The sequence below is a fragment of the Aphis gossypii genome, chromosome 2 (assembly GCF_020184175.1).
Source record: "Aphis gossypii isolate Hap1 chromosome 2, ASM2018417v2, whole genome shotgun sequence".
Lineage (NCBI taxonomy): Eukaryota > Metazoa > Arthropoda > Insecta > Hemiptera > Aphididae > Aphis > Aphis gossypii.
The window spans coordinates 75,315,699-75,337,618 of NC_065531.1; the positions used below are offsets into that span (position 1 = coordinate 75,315,699).

The 21,920-nt window shown below is 26.6% G+C and overlaps 1 pseudogene; it reads left to right on the forward strand.

Moving 5' to 3' along the window:
- Positions 1-4,655: 4,655 nt before the first annotated feature.
- Positions 4,656-12,395, forward strand: LOC114120511 (uncharacterized; annotated as a pseudogene).
- The last annotated feature ends 9,525 nt before the right edge of the window (positions 12,396-21,920 follow it).

Here is a 21,920-nt window from a genome sequence, read left to right on the forward strand (position 1 = left end):
CAAGTAGAAATTCTTCCTGAAAAGTAATATCCTGAGTGTTCTACGATTAATTTTTAAAATATATTATGACGCGTTGGTTATATTTTCGGATACATCCAAATGATAACTACGTTGGTAGGTACACCAATTAATTACCTAAAGTATCGTTATGTCTATATTGCAATAAGTTTTTACTAGTATATTATATAAATTATATAAATTGAATTCATATTTTAATGTAAAAAATAACGAAAACGAGAATTTGAAGTTTCATATAAAGCAATTAATGAAAAATAATTATTTATAATATATAATATTTTATTTCTTAAATCAATAAAATAATATTGTTTTTTTTTTATTTTAAATTTATTCATATTTTATATTTATAAATATATTATAATATGGTATGTTTTATATTTTTTCTTTTACTCTAATCAAGCTTTCTTTTCGTCATAATAATAAGACACGTATTAATTTTTCTACTTAATAGTTTATACGTGAATATTTTAGACAATAATTATTAACGTTTTGGTGATTATTAAATTCTACAATGACAAAATGACTAAACATTATTCATCAAAACATTAAAACTGTTAAGTACTGAATAAATATTTTCAATTTATCATTTGTTTTAGTTAAATGATCTGCACGAACTGTATGATTAAAAATAAAAACTAAAATGTTTCAATTCATAATAAAGACACGAAACTGAGCTTTAATGGTATTGTAATATGAATTATTAATGTTCTTCTCTTAAAAATATACATCTAAATGAACAACGAATTTAATAATGTTTAGCCCTAATAATTATCATCACTATAACATCTGTGTTACAGTTGTATATAATCATAATATAATATTATTTATTTATTATTTTAAATTCTATACAAATATTATACTACATTTTTAAAATAAAATTAAAATTCTGAAAGTTCAAAAAAAAACTCAAGCTAATAAATTGATTTCTCCAATTATCTTATTAAGTTTTAATATTGGTAATTTAATAAAAATACAGTTTAAAATAAAATGTTCTATACTCTTATAAAATTGATAAAATATTGTTTTTCATTGATTTTAGATGTTAAACAAAAATATAATAAGTTAAACACTTTTTCATTATTATGTTAACGTTTTAAAGTTAATACGTAGTTAGATGCTTAAAAAACAATTTTTGATAGTGTGTGGCCAACGACGTTTACCACCTTAAAATACACACACACATATATATATATATATATATATATATTTTGGTCACGTTCTATCACTACCATCGTCAAGAACAATTTACTTTCGTTGAAGAAGAAATTTAATTTAACTTCACGGACTGTTAACCCAGTATATTATGGAGAAAAAGAGCGAAAGCAATAGACCGACTGAGGGAAACTGAAAAAAGTCAAATACCTACAAAACTTGTATAATGTGTTTGTGCGCGCGTGCGTGCGTGTGTATGTGCGCCTTTTAATGGGCCAATGTTATTCTTGAGGACGGTAAACACACAGCATCAACATTGAGTACGAAATATATGGAAGGAGCTATTTTTCCTGCTCTCGTGTAATACCTACTCGTCACCTGAGTGGGGAACGACGGGCGTGAATTTATGTGCACTAGTGAATGTATTGTGTGAACTAGCTATTAATCTATGTCAAGCCGGTAGCAACGGCGACCGCCGAAGGGATGTCTATACACGCCGTTACTGCTGTTGCTCTGTGGTCCTCGTAGTGTATTCCTTTCCCAAGCTCAGCAGCAGCCAACCCGCCCTCCGTCCGTCGTGATCTGTTGACGTGCTTACCTCGTGGATTTTACTGACTTGACATTTTCGATTGTCGACAAGAGGTTCCTATCCTACCGCACAGATACTTTCGCCTACGCATAATGTAAACGAAACTCATACTAACCTAAATACTACCCCATCACCCCTGCCCAACACATAGACACCGTTATAGAAGCGAACGTCCTTCCGCACACTGACGGAAATCCCCAATGTGCACTGCCAACGCACTATATCACGTGGTATGAACATCGGCTATGAATCACATGCGATGCATTGTGTATGTGCGTGTGATGTCAGTAACGCCCACACGACAAACTAACTGTTTGACAAGGAAATCGGTAGGTGTACACTGCACACACACTCTTCTCCTTGCCCTCTACCTTTTCTGAGGGCGCATATTCTCGTTTTTGACTACTGCACACGGCTTAACTGTCTCGTTCGGAGTATCGACATAATATACGAGAAGTAAATATTGTCTCATAAAATACAAATTGATCGGTTCGTGTATTATGAAGTACATCGTACGAGTGTTCTAGCATGTCGTCCCGCAAAAGTGCATCAATTTTATGTTATAATAATAGCATTTATAATAAGTATACTTCTGCTATACGTCTCCTCGTCTTCCCGAGACCGTCTCTATATTAGCGGAATGCTAAGTATCACAGAGTAGCTAACCTATACACGTCAAGCCGCACTATTTATATATTATGATAAGCGGATGTTTCCATAATATTAAATTAATGATGCAAAACGTTTTTCATGTCTTATTTTCTAGAAAATATTTGATTTTTGTTCTTGTTAATAATTTATTAACATTTTAGTTTTAATTAAGTTACTCAATTAGGTATGTATTAATAAACATTTGACCACGAGTTACTCTATAGTTACTCTATTTCGAGACTTTAGAACTCTACAAGTTTTGAAACTAACCTTCATCAAAATTAATTGGGTGCAACACTTTCTTTAACAGACGAGCATGGATTCTGACCAAAACAATACAAGGTATATTTTTTTAACGTCAATAAGCATTAACAAATTTCATAAAAATATAATTAGTATTTAATTTCCTGAAAAACGTTTTATACATTTTATAATAAAACATATTTTTTCTACATCAATCCTTTTTTGTTACCTATATTAAACGTTGTAAATCATAATTTTTAAAGATTTTACGTGATAATTGTATTGTATATTTGCATCCTATACATAGTAATTCGAAAAATTACTACAAATCTTAATTATGAGTTTTAGAGCTAAATCGTTTTAAAAATGAAGTGTTCTATGTTATCATTCCTATTGTTTGTTGTCATAATCTTAACATACATTTCATACAAATATAATTTATTAACGGAGTCATAATATATTTATCGTTTATTATGACGTCTAAATTTTTGATACGATCTAAAAAGATCAAATGCAATATCAATATTTGTGGTTAATTAATTTAAATTTAAATTTTTAAAGTTACAACATAAAAAATTAAAATAATACATTTATTTATAAACAAAGTTTTATGGTGAAATAAATATTAAACAATACATATTATGAACGTACATTTATTATATTTAAATCGATTAGAGAGTTACTTATGCAAATCTTCTTCTTTTTGTAGTGTCTAAACTTATGCAAATTTTAATAAGCGATATTCTATTAGGTGCAATTATAAGGTATTTAATTTCATGACTATGCAACTTATGATTTTAGAAACAAAATTTTCTTACTTTAAATAAATTATGGCTCGAGTCATACAATATTTTCATTGTTTGTAAACTACTTCAGATAAATCATAACACATAAGAAACAAATTAATATTATTTTATTTGTACTTAATGTATTTTGTTCGTTTTTTAAACTTAAATAATAGTGTTCACGACTATAATTTATCAAAAACCTTATTATACCAGCCAATTATAATTTGTTGAACTCATTGTTACAATAGGTACAATTGTCAAAAATAAGTGACACCCTAACGTATACAATACAATAGGTGGAAGAATGTTTATTATTTTAATCTAATTATGTATGATTTATAAAAAAAAAAATACCTATTTATATAACATAGTACATTTATTTTGTTGTCTTTTATTGTCAATCAGTTATATAATTTATTTTAGATCCATAAAATATATATCTTTATAATAGTAGATATACTTTTTGATCATATTAAAGCTTATTTTTTTTTTAACTGTTTAAGGGTTAAGTTATTTAGAGATGTCAATATTACAGTAGAACATAGAATATAATCCACTCAAATTTCCATGATTGTTTTTTCATTTAAAATATAATAAATATGTAGGCTGCATTATAGAATAGTATACACTATATGTTTATATTTTTGTATTTTTATAATTTGTATTTTATGTATGTATAATGTATTAACTTTTTCTTCGATATTTAACGAATTTTTCATAAATTCTATGAGTATTGAGTAACACACTGCACACTACGAGTGAAACTAATATTTTATTAGTCCATTTCCATGATATCATTTAAAATACATAAAATATACAAATTTCAGAGTATATAACCATAACGTTAAAAAAAATATATGATAATGGTATATGAGATACGCACGTGATCTACATTTAAAAACAAACTAGTAAATAAATGGATTCTGAAAGTCATATATTATAATATTATATATTATAATGTATAAACAATTTTCGTTAAAAATATTCTACAAATTGTTTAATATTTTTTTGTCTATATCAATTTAGTAATTGAGGTATTCAGTTTGCATGTGTACATACTTTTAGTTTTCACAAAAAAAAAGTTAGGTTAACTGTAGTTAAACGGTTTAATTTTGATATAGCGAAAAAAAAATTATAATAAAAATACGATATTGTTCTAGTTTTTTAAATCAATAGAAATTATTTTTACTCCTCCTCTCGGCCAACATTCTTAATTTTCGTTGTTGGAAACAATCTTAAGATGTGACACCAAGTTCAGACGTAGTTAAAACCTCTGAGAGTAAAGTGAAGCACTACATGTTGACCAAGGAAACTATACGGACTTCCAAAGTTACACATTATATTTAAAGGTACGAACAATAAGTTATATACGAATAAGTTTAAATAAAAAAACCAATTGTAAACCGGACTTTACGAAAACGAAAATTTTGGTTGTAGTTTTTAGAAACGGTCGTAGTTATCCGCTTCGACAACAACAAAAAAATGGACTACCGATTTCGCTCAACGGCGGCTGTGACCGTAATTTCGCTGTCGTTGGGGTTGTTGGTCGATTGTGGTGCAATCGTTTTTCCGACCGACCGTCCGCCCGGAACAAGCACGGTTCACGGCACACGGGATAATCACCGAACTCCCAGGGACATGCAAGAGCTTAAAACAAACGCTCAAGGGCTTGACTTATTGTCGGCTGGACTTAAGACCACCGGTCAGAAGTGGTCGTCGGACGAGTACCAAACGCTATCGTCATTGCAGCAGACTTCCGACGACGGTTCACCACAGTCAGTCACCACGAAGGTCGACATCTATCCGGCACTAACTACAGACTTGCCGCCGTTCGTAGCTCGGAGCCGGTACGTTAGCAACCACATGCATCCGCCTTACTTCCACCACCTGTACGACGGTGACATGAACACTCATCAACAAGAAACCACGGACCTGGAAGACCAACGTTCGGAATATTCGGCAGCGAAATGGAACAGGTGCAAAGCGCGTAAACGATTAATCCAAAGTTAAAATATATTATTTATTGTTTTACGTATTATATATGATGATCCTCCTGTCATAAATGCTTCGGTTGATAATTATAATATAATATTGAATCGAAAATAAAACAATCGGTACGATTTGGAACCGTAGCATTGTTGACGTAAATCGTTAATTTATTGGGTGTTAAATGTTGACTACGTTATATAGAACAGATTTTAATTTTTAAAACGAATTAGAAGTTAGAACTCACTAAAATTTATTCTAGATTAATTTTATAGGTACTCAATTTTTTTTAAAAATTAATAAAGTAAAAAATAAATATTATTGAAATGAATACAGGATTGTATTACTATTTAAATTTAAATATAAAAACAAATTTCCAAATAATCTACAAAAAAGGCTAACTTCAATTTTTTATAGAATAAAATAAAATATTTTTTAAAACCGTGTCTAGTCTCAAATTACACATAACTATAGTTTATGCAAAAAAATTATATATTATATATATAAAATTGGTGTACCTACTTTTGTTTTCTAATAAAAAAGTCACTATGAAGTACAATGGCATAGCAGTGCAACTTTCCCAAACGGACATCTCTCAATATAGTGAACACCTATTTTAATCTTAATTTGAAAATACTGACGAAACAACGAAAAATAATATTTTACCTAATTAAGCTGATTAATTTTTTAAAATTGAATTATATTTAACTATGTACCTATTAGACCTACACCTTTTTTATAGATTTTTTTAAATACCTATACATTTTTTTATTATTATACATATCATTAAAAAGAATAAACATAAAAATGCTAAAATTAAGTTTACCATATTATACTGCATATTTTTTCTTTTTAAACATTTACCCTTTATAAATTTCAAAAATTAAGCCTCTTTGAATAACGGACACCTCAAGAATAGCGGTCAAAGTTTTTTTAATCAAAAGCATCTGTCCAGTATTCGGGGGCTTAAACTTCTTTGTCGAAAAAGATCCGTCCGGTATTCAGGGGTTTCACTGTATATTATATTGATTGTAATGGAAAACTGTTTAATTAACGAGTCATATTACACAGTATTTAGAAATGTTGATGAGAATAACATAATGTTATATGGTATTTTAACAACATAATAATTAACTTACAAAACAGAGCAGTTTATATATATATATATTGAGTTTATAGATAAATCCCTATTCTTCAATGCATATTCAGTTTATGTATTACAAACATTATGATACTGTATTCAAAATTTAAGCAATTTGCATAATCATGCACTAATCACTATATTATTATGTTTATTATTTCTTGTATTTTATAGTACAGAGGTATAAATAAAAAATACAGTTACAAATAGATTGCTAATTTTAAATATAACTACACAATTTTAGGCAGATTACATAAATTCAATAATTTTTCAACTAACGAATTAATAATATTTTATTATAAAATTTAAAAAAAAATAATAATAAAAAGTTCACAATTAAAGTTAATTTTAAAAAAAAAGAATAATATTTGTTTAGATTAACAAGAATAAGTAATAAACCTTAATCGAGTCTAATATTAATTAGTGAAAATAAGACATACAATACAAATATAATTATAACTCACAGTTAATTTTAATTTTGAAAATAAAAACTTATAATTGTTAAAGCTAACGAGCATAAGTTTAATGTGTTGAATCGTTTTATATAATTGTGTAATTAAAAATCATGACGTCAAGTACAACGTTTATACACGAAATAAGGAAACATAACTAGTGGGTGTGAGCCACGAAGAAAAACTTTGGTTTCAGTTTATGAAGGCATAAGACATTTTAAATTTATTGTTGTAAATGTCAATAACAAATTATTTGTTGGATTAAAATTCTTGAAAATTTAATTTTAAATCTAACGAAATTTCTTCTATATTTTTATAAAAATATTAAAAATACATGATCAAAATTTTTTTTTAATGAATATGAAGCTAGAATTTCGACAACATTCGTAAAAATTGTAAAACAATTAAATTAATATGTAGTTAGAAATACACAAAAACTTTACTTTTTATACCGAATTTTTAAATTTTAATACAAGGTTCCACTTAAGTAATGTAAAATGAAAACCATACAATTTAAAATAATATACAAAGTCAATTATTTTTTGTAGATATTTCAAGTTCAAATTTAGACTAAATTAATTATTTAAACAATAAATAACGATATTAATTATTGGTGATAATTTAAAAACATTATTTGTGTCAACTTAAAACGTTTACATATATATTAAATTATTATGAATTTGACTATACGCAATGACATGTTTGATTTATTCTAATTTCTAAGATTATATAATATTATATTTTTACTCTTTTGTGGTATTTAAAGGAAGTTGTTATTAAATTTTGAGATTTTTAGGATGATAAAATGTCGTTTAAATATACTATATTGTTGTAATAGTGTAATACTAATGACACAATAAATGCAATATTTTTGAAATAAATTATATTAGCCTACTACTACTATAATATTATTAAAAGTTAAATAAATAATTTTAATACTTAGCTATTATAGGTATCAAAAAACATAAAACGAGATTCATATTACTTTATTTTTAATATTCAATACAATTCTGTCTTGTATAATTAATCATCAAATAAATCATTGAAAACTTGGTTATTCGTTAGTTTTAGGAACTAAACATATTTTTTTCGTTTTACTTGAAAAACATTTTGTTCATTGAACTTCACGACAGTATCTCTAATATAAAACCAAAATTATAATTACATTTTCCCGGATGAATGTATTTTGTTTAACAAACCAATAAAATATAGTTTGATATAATAATATTTATAAACAAATAATTAATCTAAAACGTTAACATTTCGAAAATAAAATTATTAATTTGTTACGGAGGAGAAATCATTTTGATTAAACTAGACCTTAGCGTATAGGTACCGGCGTAATACGTTTTGTAGAATTAGTCAAATATGACGCCTTTTAAGCGCGGTCGGTGGTATAGGGATTAAGTGGTCCTGCAAGCCACCCACCCTCCACTCAACCCATCCGAAATCACCAATAAATCACGATTCGCGCACGTACCACACTGACGGGGTTTAATCATCAGTCGTTGTGTGCTTTACAGGTACTATCCCAGTCACAGGCATTTGAAAAAATACGGACCTGTGATCATGGAGACGGACACGGCGACGGACGGCAGCAGCGTGACCGGCGGATACAACGTTTACGACAACGGCGGCGGGGGCGTGGACTACCACAGCACCGGAAGCGTCAATTACGAGGCGGAAAACTTTAAGAACGGCAACGCGGCCGGCGACGGTTACGTCGGCTGGTACACCGACCCGCCCACGCAATCGTCGCGTCCGGCCACCGTCGTGGCCGAGGTCCGGCATCCCGGCCACAAGATGTCCATCGACGTGCACAAGCTGACGTTGCTGGCCATCGTCAAGATAGCGTTGGCCAAGCTCAAAGTGCTCGCCGCGATCAAGTTCCTGGCGTTCGTGTGGGTCAAACTGAAGTTGTTGGTCGTGCTAAAGGCCTTCTTGTTCGCCAAGTTCACGGTGATGAGCAAATTCATCAAGATGTTCATGCTGCCGTTCCTGCCCAACCTGTTCACGTGGCTGAGGAACGCAGCCATGATGCAGCTGAACCCCGCGATGAACATGTCCGGCCGGCCATGGCCGAAATGGCGAGCAACGCGATCCAGTTGCGCAACGACAGCGTCCTCGACCCGGCGCTCAAGAGGAGCACCGCCGCCGGCGGATTGGACACGCTGAGCGCGGCCGGAAGTCTGTTGCGGTTTGTGGCGTTCGTGCAATCGAGCAAATGCGCGGAGAGGACGGCTTGTCGAGTGGCCGTCACCAGACCGCCGAGTTTGCAGACCGCGTTGGCCAACTGGTAATAACCGCACTATAAACGCGTTGATGCGATATAATATTATTATGGTAAAATGTCTTATCGCGCCGCCGTTCTCCGACGTCGCGACGAGGGCATTTTAATCGCCTAGAAATATTCCCATGGCTTTTTGGTTAGGTCACAAACACGTGACCGCGAGACAATAATTATTGCGACCATGTTTGGGGCATTTTGTTTTTTCGGCTTTTGATGGCCCACCTGGTTTAAGGGTGGACCCGTTCGACGAGACGATAAGTAAATACACAAGATTTCAAAATAATCGTACACCGTGTCCCTGTGAAAGACGTACGAGGGTATTAAAATAAAAATGAAACACGTCATTCTGCTCGGGTACAATGAATACGATTGTAACCGGTATTTTCAAAATTTTTTACAAAAATTATCCATCTTTAAAAAATATTTATACATAAATTAACTATTCAAAAATTAATTATCACAATATTTTAAGTTTCTCTAGTTTATCAAATTATAGTATATATTTTCGAATCGTTATTTTGAAACAGAATATTTTGTTAGATTATTTGGATACATAAAAATTGAATATCGAGTCATTTGTTAGCTATAACTTACAACGTGTAATTATTTTAAGGCCAGATGTGTGAAAGAGTGGATAAATATTTTATGAGGTACTATTTTTTCCATTCACTTAAATTTTAAACACCTAAATTAAGTTCTAGATAATTAACTTACCACTTGTTTGAAATTTGATTGTTATGTTTTAAAACTCTACGAAAGATATTCGGATTCGGAATATGATATTAAAAAATTATTTAAAAAAAAACAAATTTTGATTTTAATTAAGTAACTTTAACGATAAAAATAACTTTTTTTTGAAATGATATAAATTATATTTGTGGAAAACACTTTTCAAAGTAACGAGTTTTGCTTGGTATAATATTGACGTTTCAAAGTCAGCCAATCAAAATTACTACATTCTACATTCACTCTTCGCATTCCTCTCTGCCGTATAGTATTTCTAAACAATATTCAAATTCCTATATCTCAATCAACTTAATACTTCGGTCTAATTATTGACTACTGGCTCACTTGGTTACACCACATCAAAACTAAAATGTTCGTCTTAAATACACGTTTCCGCTTATTTAAAACTTCAATGATTAACAACATGAACACTAAATTTAAATTAAATACTAAACTCCTAACATATAAATCACTGCTTTCCAATGCGGTCTCCATTTCTAGGGAAATGCGAAAAAAATCAAACACTTGCAAAATTCAAACTTTCCAAAATAATATCCTTCGTAAAATTACCAATTCACCAGCTTACATCTCAAACCTAACACTACATACTGATCTAAAAATCAAAACCATCTATGTGGAAGCAGTAACCTTTTATAAAATATTCTACTCCAGACTTTCGTCTCATATCAACCCTCTCATATCTAACATTGCCACCTGGGAATCCCCTAAGAAGACTCAAAAAGAACTAGCATCGTAACCTATTTAAGGTTTAATGGTTAAAAATTTAAATTAAAAAAAATAGTAATAAATAAATAACAAGTTAGGGTAGTGTTACTACTGGGTAACTTCTTTTATCATGGCTCTCATGTATAAAAATTAAATTCTCTTATCACATATTCTTATTATTCCTCAAGGAGCAGATTTTATATACCTTTAAATAAATAATAAATAACAAGTGCACACATTTAAAATAAACACTCCTAAAAATATTTAATGCTTAAGCGATTAAAAAGTAAATTTATCGAACAATCACAATCATTTTAAAAATGAGTGAATAATCAATCGTTTTTCAAGCATGTATTTAATCATAATGTCTTGAATAAGTTTTCTGTTTTTATAAATTGTAATTTATTCATTGTAATTCCAAATAACATTTTTTTACAATGTATTTTATTTTTTATAATATAATGCCATATGATTAGAAGGTACCTACACGTATATTATGTGTAATCATTTATAATACACTTTCATCCCAAAAAATCTAGTACAGTAGTTAGGTATTAGTAGGTTCTTTTATTACAATTAAAGTTTGTTTTTTTTTTTTTTGTAAATCAATTTTAATAACAAAGTTCACACAAAAATGAGTTTAAAAAATAACATTTACTTATTGAATTATTTATCGTACCTAACTCACTTTCATGGAACACTGAATTTATATTATAGAGGACAATTTATTGTGTTAATATACGTAGATGATTAACGTCTTTTTTCTTGAAAATACACAAATCAATTTTCTACATTAAAATGCATTATTATTATTACCTACGTACTCTCACAGTGTGTATTCGACTGATTTCGCTTACTTTTTTCTTGAACATTTCATTTTTACTAGCTGAAAGTATCTGTATAACTTTGCATATAATAATAGAAATAAATTAGTTGAACATATTATTTATAATGTACTGTTTATTATGTTTTATCATCCAGATATTTTTACAATATTATGGGAACAATAATTTATTAGCATAGGTAGCAAATGGTGTGAATTGATTTATACCTGTTTAATGTTCTATAATAATATTATTGTAATAAAATAAACTTTTTGACTGCTTATGAATATTGCACCGAAATTTGTTATTATTTTTGAGAATAAAAATACAATCCAATGTTAATATATAATGAATTTAAACACCATCGATATCTAATGTTAATATTATAATATTCTAGGATCTTATCACCATTGGTGAATTATATTCCTAACAGAAAGTTTAAGTCTTACATGTCAACATTGAAGGAAGTTTCAGACTATCGTTTAGTAAACATGTCCAGTCATCCGTCAACAATAGAATGGTTTAAATGGTGCGATGAAAGGTATTATTGTGATGATTATGATGATGATGATGATGACGAAGAAGAAGATACTGACAAAAATTTGATTTAAATATTATTTTATAGTCGTAAGTATCATTATTATTTTATTTTTAGATATTCACAATTTTAGTACGCACGAATGTTAAATTGTTTTCAAATAAATATCAAAGAAATTATAATTAAATTTGTTATGAAACATCAACATATTCCTTATTTATTATTTGGTTATTTTAATTTTAAACTAATATTATAATATTATACAATGCAAAATTTCATATTGTTATTCTGAGAATATATTTGATATTAGTTAGGTATACATAATAATATTATTTACTCTTTGTGGTTATGTTTAAATTATTTTCATAAATTATTAAGTGCATTATATTTTTAAATGTTTTTATTAGTACATTGTATTTTTTTTACTATTTTCTAACTTTTATTATAATTAGTTCTTAACACCAAATAATATAAAAGTTGGTCACAAAAACGTTTATTTTTTTTTAAATTCTTCTAAATTTAATAATAATAATGATTACTTATTATTATTATTATTATTATTATTATTATTATATTACGTTATACATAATTTGAAATAAAAATAGACAAAATTATAATAAAATTATAATAAAAAAAAAACGTACACATTTCATTGACTAATATAATCAGTTTTATAAATGTAACTAAATATTCAGAACACAAAAATATTCAAAAATACTGAATTTTTTAAATACTTATAATTTTATTAATTGACCCTTATGAAATTAAACTCAAATTTTGACATAGTGACTCCAAACTACAGCTGCTAATATTTAACAACTAACAGTTAAAAAGTTGCAACTTACTATTTAATTGACAAAAATAGAAATGTCAAGTAAGTCCAAATACGTGATCTTTAATTTTTAACAGTGTTATGATTCATCATCACGAGCATTGTAATACTTAAATAAGTATTTAAGATCGCTTAAAAACTAGTATATCGTAAAAACAACCAACGTACATCTACGTTCAAACACAAATAATATGTTCTTACTTTTATGTTTGATTATATTTGCTCTAATAAATTTGAAAAATGTACCATGTTTTGAATATTATGTAAGACGGAAATACTACATACGGATGTAGCGTCCTATTAATTAAAACAATTTTAAATGATTGAAACACTTGAGCTATAATATTTTTGAAAATATCGTCCAACAATTCAAACATTCAAAGATTATCAAAAATTGTTGGATAAGTCTCATCGAGTTGCATTACAAAGTAAGGATAATATACAGATTCTGAGGTCCAAATATAAAATTAAAACGGATATTATATTTTTTATGAACGAAATACTAATAAGAATTATACTCTATCGCTCTTATTGTATAATATTCGGTGATTATGGTCACATACCTGATTATTTCTTTAATGTGATCAAGGTAAGTCACGGCCTTTTTTAACGGCCTATGTTCACATAATATCTACAGATAAATCGATACCCCGTCCACTACTCCAGTAAATGGATTAAGTGGAGAAGTTGACAAAGTCATGCTTATTGTTTAGATAGTTAAAATATTTTGATTTTAGCCATGAAAGCATAGGTTGAAATTTGTTTAATGTAAGTTACTAAAAGTTGTTAAAAGGTTGCTTAATCTCGGTAGTTTAGAGTTTCAACATCAAAAATAGGGTGGCTAGTTATGTCTTATGTGTTATATTGTTGTTCTAATAATTATGATTAATACGTTCCTATAAAGCAATTTAGAAATACCTCTTTTTCTTGTTAAAATATTTAATTAAAAACCAATGTTATGTTACAAGACTTTAATTAAATTTCAGCGAATACATACGTGTTGTACATATCATATTATATTATAATACAATAAAATATAACAATTCTTTAATATACGTAATTATATTGAGCAAGGAAACCACACCGATCAATAATAATATAGGGATATGTTAAGAGTATAGAGTATTTAAGTTAAACGAAAAGAATACGATTTCGAAATATAAGAGTAACTTTACTTTATTATATTATTATAGTTAATATAAATAATAGATAAATAATTGAAAGATCAATTTAACATATAAAAAACTAATTATTTCAAAAAATGTTAACGTACCTATATGTTGACCTGTGTTATAACTATTTCTCCTCAAACAATTTTTGTTTTTTGTTTTAATTCAAAAACGAATAACCCATGAAATTTTGATATCAATCACTTAGTAATATTATTTTCACTAAGATTTAAAGTTTTAGTAATTTATATTTTACTTTAACTATAATTTAAAGGTACTTAACAAATCGTTGAGTTTATAATTTAAATTGTATTATATTATCTTCAACACTGTTTTAAGGGGGTTGGAAATAAAGATGCACTGGAGTGTTTTAAGAAAATACATATAACATCAAAAGTGTATTTGTAGATAAGATTCCACCGTAGTAGACACTATTGTACGTTTTGAACAGCCCAAAACAGGTCATGAATACCGTTTCCAATGTAAAAATTTATGTGATTAAGCGATAAGAATTTTAAAAACAGATTTAAATTTATTTTTACGTATACTTTATTGACTTAGTCATTTTTTTTTTTTTAAATATTAATGGTCAAAAATATTTATAGAGTAATTTAATATTCAATATTTCAAAATGAATTTATACATTTTCAAAATTATATTTAAAGAAATGTTTAATATAATACTCGGTGAACATTTTGGTATAATTTGATAAATTTAATGAAAATAAATAAATACAATTAAAATATATTTTGATTATTCATTTGTGGGAAGAACTAATACCGCTAAATTTATTAACATTTTTCGTGTCTAAAATCAATCGAAGCAGTTTTTAAATCAGAGTCAGAACAGTGCGTTTACCAACTGTTTACTCCAACCTATTTTTAATAAAAGACAATTGATATTAAGTTATATTAAATACGTATCGCAATAAATTGTTTTATATATTTAAATTTCAAATCTCACTACAAAGTAACTCCGTGGTGGTGCCATTTTTTAACGCGATTAAATTATGCCACACCAATTAACTCGACTCGTGAAATTTATTAACTTATTAACTTACTGATTAACAACAACACAGTTAAATATGAATAATCAAAAGAATATTAACAATATTAGACGTATCGCTAATTCAAATTTAAATCCATCAATGACTAAAACTATATCCTAAAATCTCAACAAATATTATAATACGTATCCAAACTGTCCTATATCTGAATCTTTGTCTTCCCAAAATTTTTTAAAATCAAGTTTTATACAAATATAAGTATCAAACAAATTACGTTTCATAATTTTGGTCATGTCCTATAAATAAAAAAGAAACAGGATAGGTCTCAAATAAAATAATCATATCAATGTACTTCTTTTGATAATGCTCATTTTATTTTTAGTTTTATTAAAAGAAAGGTATTTTGATTATTGTTGAACTTTTTTGATGAATTAATAAAAGTTACTATCACAGTAACACCACAAAATCTCATGAAAATATAAAAAATTATTTATCACAATTCTTACCATCTTAGTATCATCATAGTACTCATTGCGGTACCTACCTACTAGGAAATGTACTTTTATAAAATTCGTATAATACTTCATTTTACGCTAAAATATGGTTATATTTGTTCTAAATATTTAAATTCAGATAAATCAATTTATATTTTAAGCTTTTTAATATAAATTAAAACAAAGAAAGCTTCACATTGTATGCACGGTTGTTACAAAATTTACGGTACCTACCAAGGAATATAATGTTAACGACCGTAACAGTTTTTAATGAGCACGAATTCTATAAATTCTATGTACCTCGTATAAGACCATCCACTTTATCCATACTATCAAGTATTAGCAAAGTATAAAGTATGAACATTATATGGTAGCCGGTAGATACTATTTATACTTGTATCAATGGTACAATTTATTATTAGTAATATTAAAATAAACAATAGCAAAATTTACTGAACAGATTAACGGCTGAACAAAAATAATAATAATAATGTCTTTATTTTGCAACATAATATATAATACATCATATACATAACATAAGGCTACTTTACAAAAAAACTCAACCAAAAAGCAAAGCTTATATAACCGGTTGGGCTGATCTCAATATCCAGCTAGGAATATCATAACAATAATTAAAATAATCAAAATGCATAAAATAGTTTTTGAAAATACTTATTTAAAATTATTAATTAGTGAAATATCAGACAATTCTCGTTCAGGTTATAATAATATAATAAAATTCCATAGTAGTACAAAATAAAGTATGTACTTATATTATTCGGTATGATGACGGTGTGTGACATCAATGTAATGTTTTTTTTCTTTTCGTGAAGTGAAGTAGACATCCACTACATTTAATAATTTTACATATTTTAATCCTTTATCATAATGATTGATAAAAATGTTATCATAATTATTTATAAATATATGTTTTACGTTTTTATCTATGATTTTCAATTTATACAAAAACCAAATTGACCAAAGTACTCAAAAAATACCGCGGTATTAAGGATAAGTTATAAAGTTACACTGTAACTTTTAAATTTATTTCAGATAAATGTAAAAAAATGTAACAACTTCAATTTATTTACTAGTAGTTTTTTTTTCATGAATGAATTTAACTAAGCGTTTATATGAATATTATATAGGTACACATTTATTAGTTCTTGAATAAAACATAGTTTTTATGTTTTCGTTACTTTTCTTAGACGCAGTTGACGATCACATTTAAATATTTATTTTTTTTAAGTACAATCAAATTTATAGCAATTTGTATAATATAATACACTTTAAAAAGTAATAACTTTGAATGGTAGTTATACTTCATTAATTATTTATGTTTATAAAAAAACTACAAAATATGCATTTTATCGAATACAATTTTTATAAAGTTGGTATGATAATATAATGATATTTATTATAATAATTGTATATTAATTGATATTAAAAACTAATAAAAAACATACAATTATAATTTAAAAATCACACCTACTGTTTCTAGTTAGTTTTATTTCAAACAAAAATCTAAAGCTATACATTTCAATATTTGAGATCATAATGGATTTTTATTTAAAAAAAATATCGGTAAAGGAGTGGTAAAATAATGTAATTACCAAACATTATTTATACGAAGAAAATACTATAAATAATAATATTTAGAACTTATTTTATTTTTGTATTAATTATTAATTAGTGTTTTAATTTACTTTTAAAAATATACGTTGTAAATACTTTGCACAACATTTGATATAAATGCATATTAAATATGCACAAGTAGCCTTCAATGTTATAAGAAACTAATTAATAGAAAATAATATGGTGAAGAATTTTAATATTGTACAGCTTTATCAAAACTTTTTTATAATAAAGACTTATATTTTATTTAGAAGCGAAATCTTCATACATAAATTTCTTTAAAATAAACGAAATACATATCAATACTATTGAAAACTAATATTAAGTAGGTATAATAAGTGTGTCGATTTACATGAAAAATCTCTGTTATTCTGTTATTTATAATTTCAAATTTTACTGATGTTTTTGATTTATTTCATAATATAATACTCATTTTCTTCTTTCAAATATAAACGATAAGTTACTGTTACCTGAGGAATGAACAACCGATTCCCATTCAAATTAACGTTTATAATTTATTTAGGAGTCAATAATACTGTCATTAATTCTATAATGATTAAGTTTTGTACCATTGTAAAGCTCTTATTTAATTTGTAGCTTTCTTGAAAGCATTATTATTGTGTTTTCTTTCAGTGTTAAATTATGTGGTAGTAAGCCTGGAGTAATATAATTATGAACTATGTGCTAAAATGTTTTATTTTTTCTTCGTTGTCTGTTTTAATAGTATATACACTATAATACGTTTTTGCTTCATCTTAAAGTAATTCGACAATGCTGTCATTTAAAAAATAGCAATAATTAAACGTGGACAAATAAAACCTTCGTGAAACTTCTTGTGAGTTTTTTTAAAAGTAATTCAAAATCAAGTAATCTCAGATATTATGTTTTCAACTATACACTTCATGGTACTATAACTGCATAATTTTAAAACTTTTCAGACTTTTCCAGAGTACCTACTATCACTGTAGCTAATCACAACACAATAAATGTTAACCTGTTGGCAGTATGCATAATTGACAGTTTGTATACATTGTCGACAATCTCAGTCATATAATATTATATATTGCATAAATGCATCCATATTTCGTACATTTAAGTGCATATATTTGCATATATTTTTAATAATAATATACTCGTGGTAACGGAATATTTGAAGCCACGTGAATAATATATTTAAATTACTGTTAAAAACTTATTTAAATCATTATAACATTCGTACAGGTAACTATAAAATTCCATAAAAATATTATAACAATTAATAGTAGATTAAAACATGTATATATATAATAATAATAGTTATATATTATTCTATAACATGATCATAGATTGTAACGCATTACGTGTGTAGCTTTTATGAATTTATAAATAATCATCTATAGTTGTATTATATTATTACATAGTAATTATTCACGATATTTATGATTTTTTTATGCTTTTCTCAAAAACAGCAATGGAAGATTTAAAATAATTAACGTCAAAATAACGTTATTCGTATTTAAACACATCGAAGTAGTGATTACTAACGTTCAAACGATTTAAAGTACGTTTAACATATTATTACACATTTTTAGGTGTCAATAGTTGAAGAGAAAAAACACGCTTCACCGAACATGACCGTTATAATCTAATAATGCCTTGCATCGGGTCATTGTAACGAATATAATATTAAATTATTATTGACGTACGATCCGATGCCATCGTATTAACATGGTAAATAATAGATAAGATATACGGAAAGTCGGAAATAATCTCTCTCAGGTGCACGTGTCATTGATCGTCCAAAATATTAATAATCGATTATTCAAATACTTGACCGTGTGAAAATATAAAATATAGCGACCGAACGAAGCTCTCGTAGAGAGCTTATATTAATACTTTATTGTTATTTATATTTATTATAATATAGATCCAGAAAACGAACGCATGTCTACGGGTGAGTGAAAATAAATGACACCGATCATTATGGAGACTATAGTGGCGATACGGCGACTACAGGTTTCAATGTTAATAATTAATATTAATTTTAACAAAATGATAACAACTGTATACTCAGATGTTTCGTCACGTAATATAATATCGTAATAACTTTTAATAATTTATTATATACGTATTACTCCGTTACTATTATCAGCCGATCGATGCTGGTATTAAATATATACGTTTTATCATACGTATAATATAAATAATATACGAATGAAATAACATTGAATTATGATAATAAAATATAAGTACGAGTAGATATACAGAATACTTATTTTAACAGTTAAAGTAAACAATTATTAGGTATTTTAAAAATTATAAAGGTAAAAAGCAAGAATTTTCTATAAGTATTCAAAAAAGTCGGGAAAAACAAAAAAAAAGTGAAGGAAAACGGGAATTTTTAAGCAAAACTAGTTTTCGAAAAATCGATTTTTTAAGTTTTTTTTTTTTTTTTTGAAATTTTTGGAACCCAAAAACACTTGAAAATTCAATACAAGGTTTCTTATAAGTCATATTTATTTTATTGTAGTTAAAAAAAAATTAAAAATTGTTTGTAACATTTTTTTTTATAAGCATTTAAAGTTTACATTTTTACAAAATATGTCAAAATCGCAAAAATTTGCAATTTTGTTGTTAAAAATTCATAAAATGTTTTGTATATACATCTAAAGTTAAAAAAAAATCAACATTAAGTTTTCTAAAAGTTTTCCTTTAAATAGAATTAGAGAAAACTCGAAGCGTCGTTATAGGAAAAAATGTAATGAGTGTCTGAATTTTAAATTTTTACGAAATTTCATAACGATAACGATTTATCCTTATAATATTTATTATTATTCAAAAAGTATAAGTCATCCTGTCATAGATACTTGAAAATTTCATTTAATTTTCAAAATATGTATTTCGCTTATTTTAAAGCTATTTATAGGCATTTGAAATATTTGTTTTTGTTTAGTTTAGTTTTTTTTATAAATTTCGATAAAAATGTATTTCTAAAATTAAAATATATTTTATAACAAAAACGTGTTGTATAATGATGATTTTTTTAAAAGACAGTTTGAAATGCTAATGAGTTCTTACACTAAAACAGAAGTATTGTTGCTTCTCATTTGTAGACGTCATAAAAACAGTGGTAATAATAAACAGCATATATTATAGCATATATATTATAATATCTAAAACATGTTTCAGTGCTATCCGATTATTATGTATTTAAATACGGTGTACCTCTACCAATATTCTGTTTTTTATTACAATACATTTTGTAGGTAAAAAAATGTACGTTTGCTATAAAAAATAAATAATTTTCTTACAATTTTTACAAGTTCTAAAACTTGTAAAATATCCTAAAAAATTAAATATATTAAAAAATGAAAAATAAAATTATTATTGAAATTGCCAGTATAACATCTTAAACACATATTCCATTACTTTTAACAACCAGAAATGGTTCGATGTTGTAACTCAACCGTAGTACTAAATTGTAACTAATTTACTCCTAATATAAAATCCAATTTTTATATTTACAAAGCGTTCAACCGATCCCACATCAATCGAATTAATCTAGTTTAAAAGTTTAATACAGCAATGATCTGATGTTATATTTTTGAACTTTGTAAATTTGTAATACAGATTGAGGAATGAGGGGACAAATCTACATATATAATAAATAATAATAATGAAAATATAATATACCAAACGTGGTTGACATGGACGTCTATTATTATTATGATATATACATATTACATATTATAATAGATAATATATTACTATGTGCGTATAATATGTATAGGTACGCAAAATACGTAACTTGCTAGTGATTTATAGTCATATAAATAGTAATAATCTCGATTTAACCACTATAATATATAATATATATATTCATTATATTAATTATTATTGTTATTGATGAATGATGATGTTAGTTAGATTATATTATGCGTGCCAAGTGTTTGATTTTATAATTTATTTACATTTCGATTTACGTCACATTTACATATTATATTTATTTAGTTGTTTTTGATGAATTTCTAAAAAAAATAGAACGTAACATTATGTTTATTAAAATAACTCTAATGTTTTAAAGTTGATCGTTGAAAATTATAATTCACCTAATGGCTGAGATAATTTAATTTTTTTAAATTTGTCTTTAATCAAACATGCGATTTATTATTTTATTCCTAAGTAGTTTGATTTTTTTTTTCTTTTTAGTTTGAATGAATCAAAAGGTTTTATTGTCCCTTTATATTATAAACGCAGATATATAAGTATAAAAATATAAATTGACTGAATAACGTGGATGGAAAAAAAACTTACACAATTGTCTAAACCTTTTTTTTATGAATGATTCATGTTACATGATGTACTTCAGATCGATTAATTTAATACAATTGTATTATCAATGGATAATTTTCGCATCATGTCATTCGTATTATACGTTTAATACCTACTTTCATTTAAGTCATCAAATTTACTTACTGAAATATAATTGTACAGAGTTATTGAATTTTCTTTGTTTTAAGTAGGTACAAATAAATAAATTCCGTAGTAGTGACGATGTATTCTTAGTATAAAATATATAGCCATTGTCGTTTCTAATAATAATACTGATTATATCTATATATAGGTATAAGTAAGGACATATTATTATAATATTCATATTAAATATTATATTATACTTATA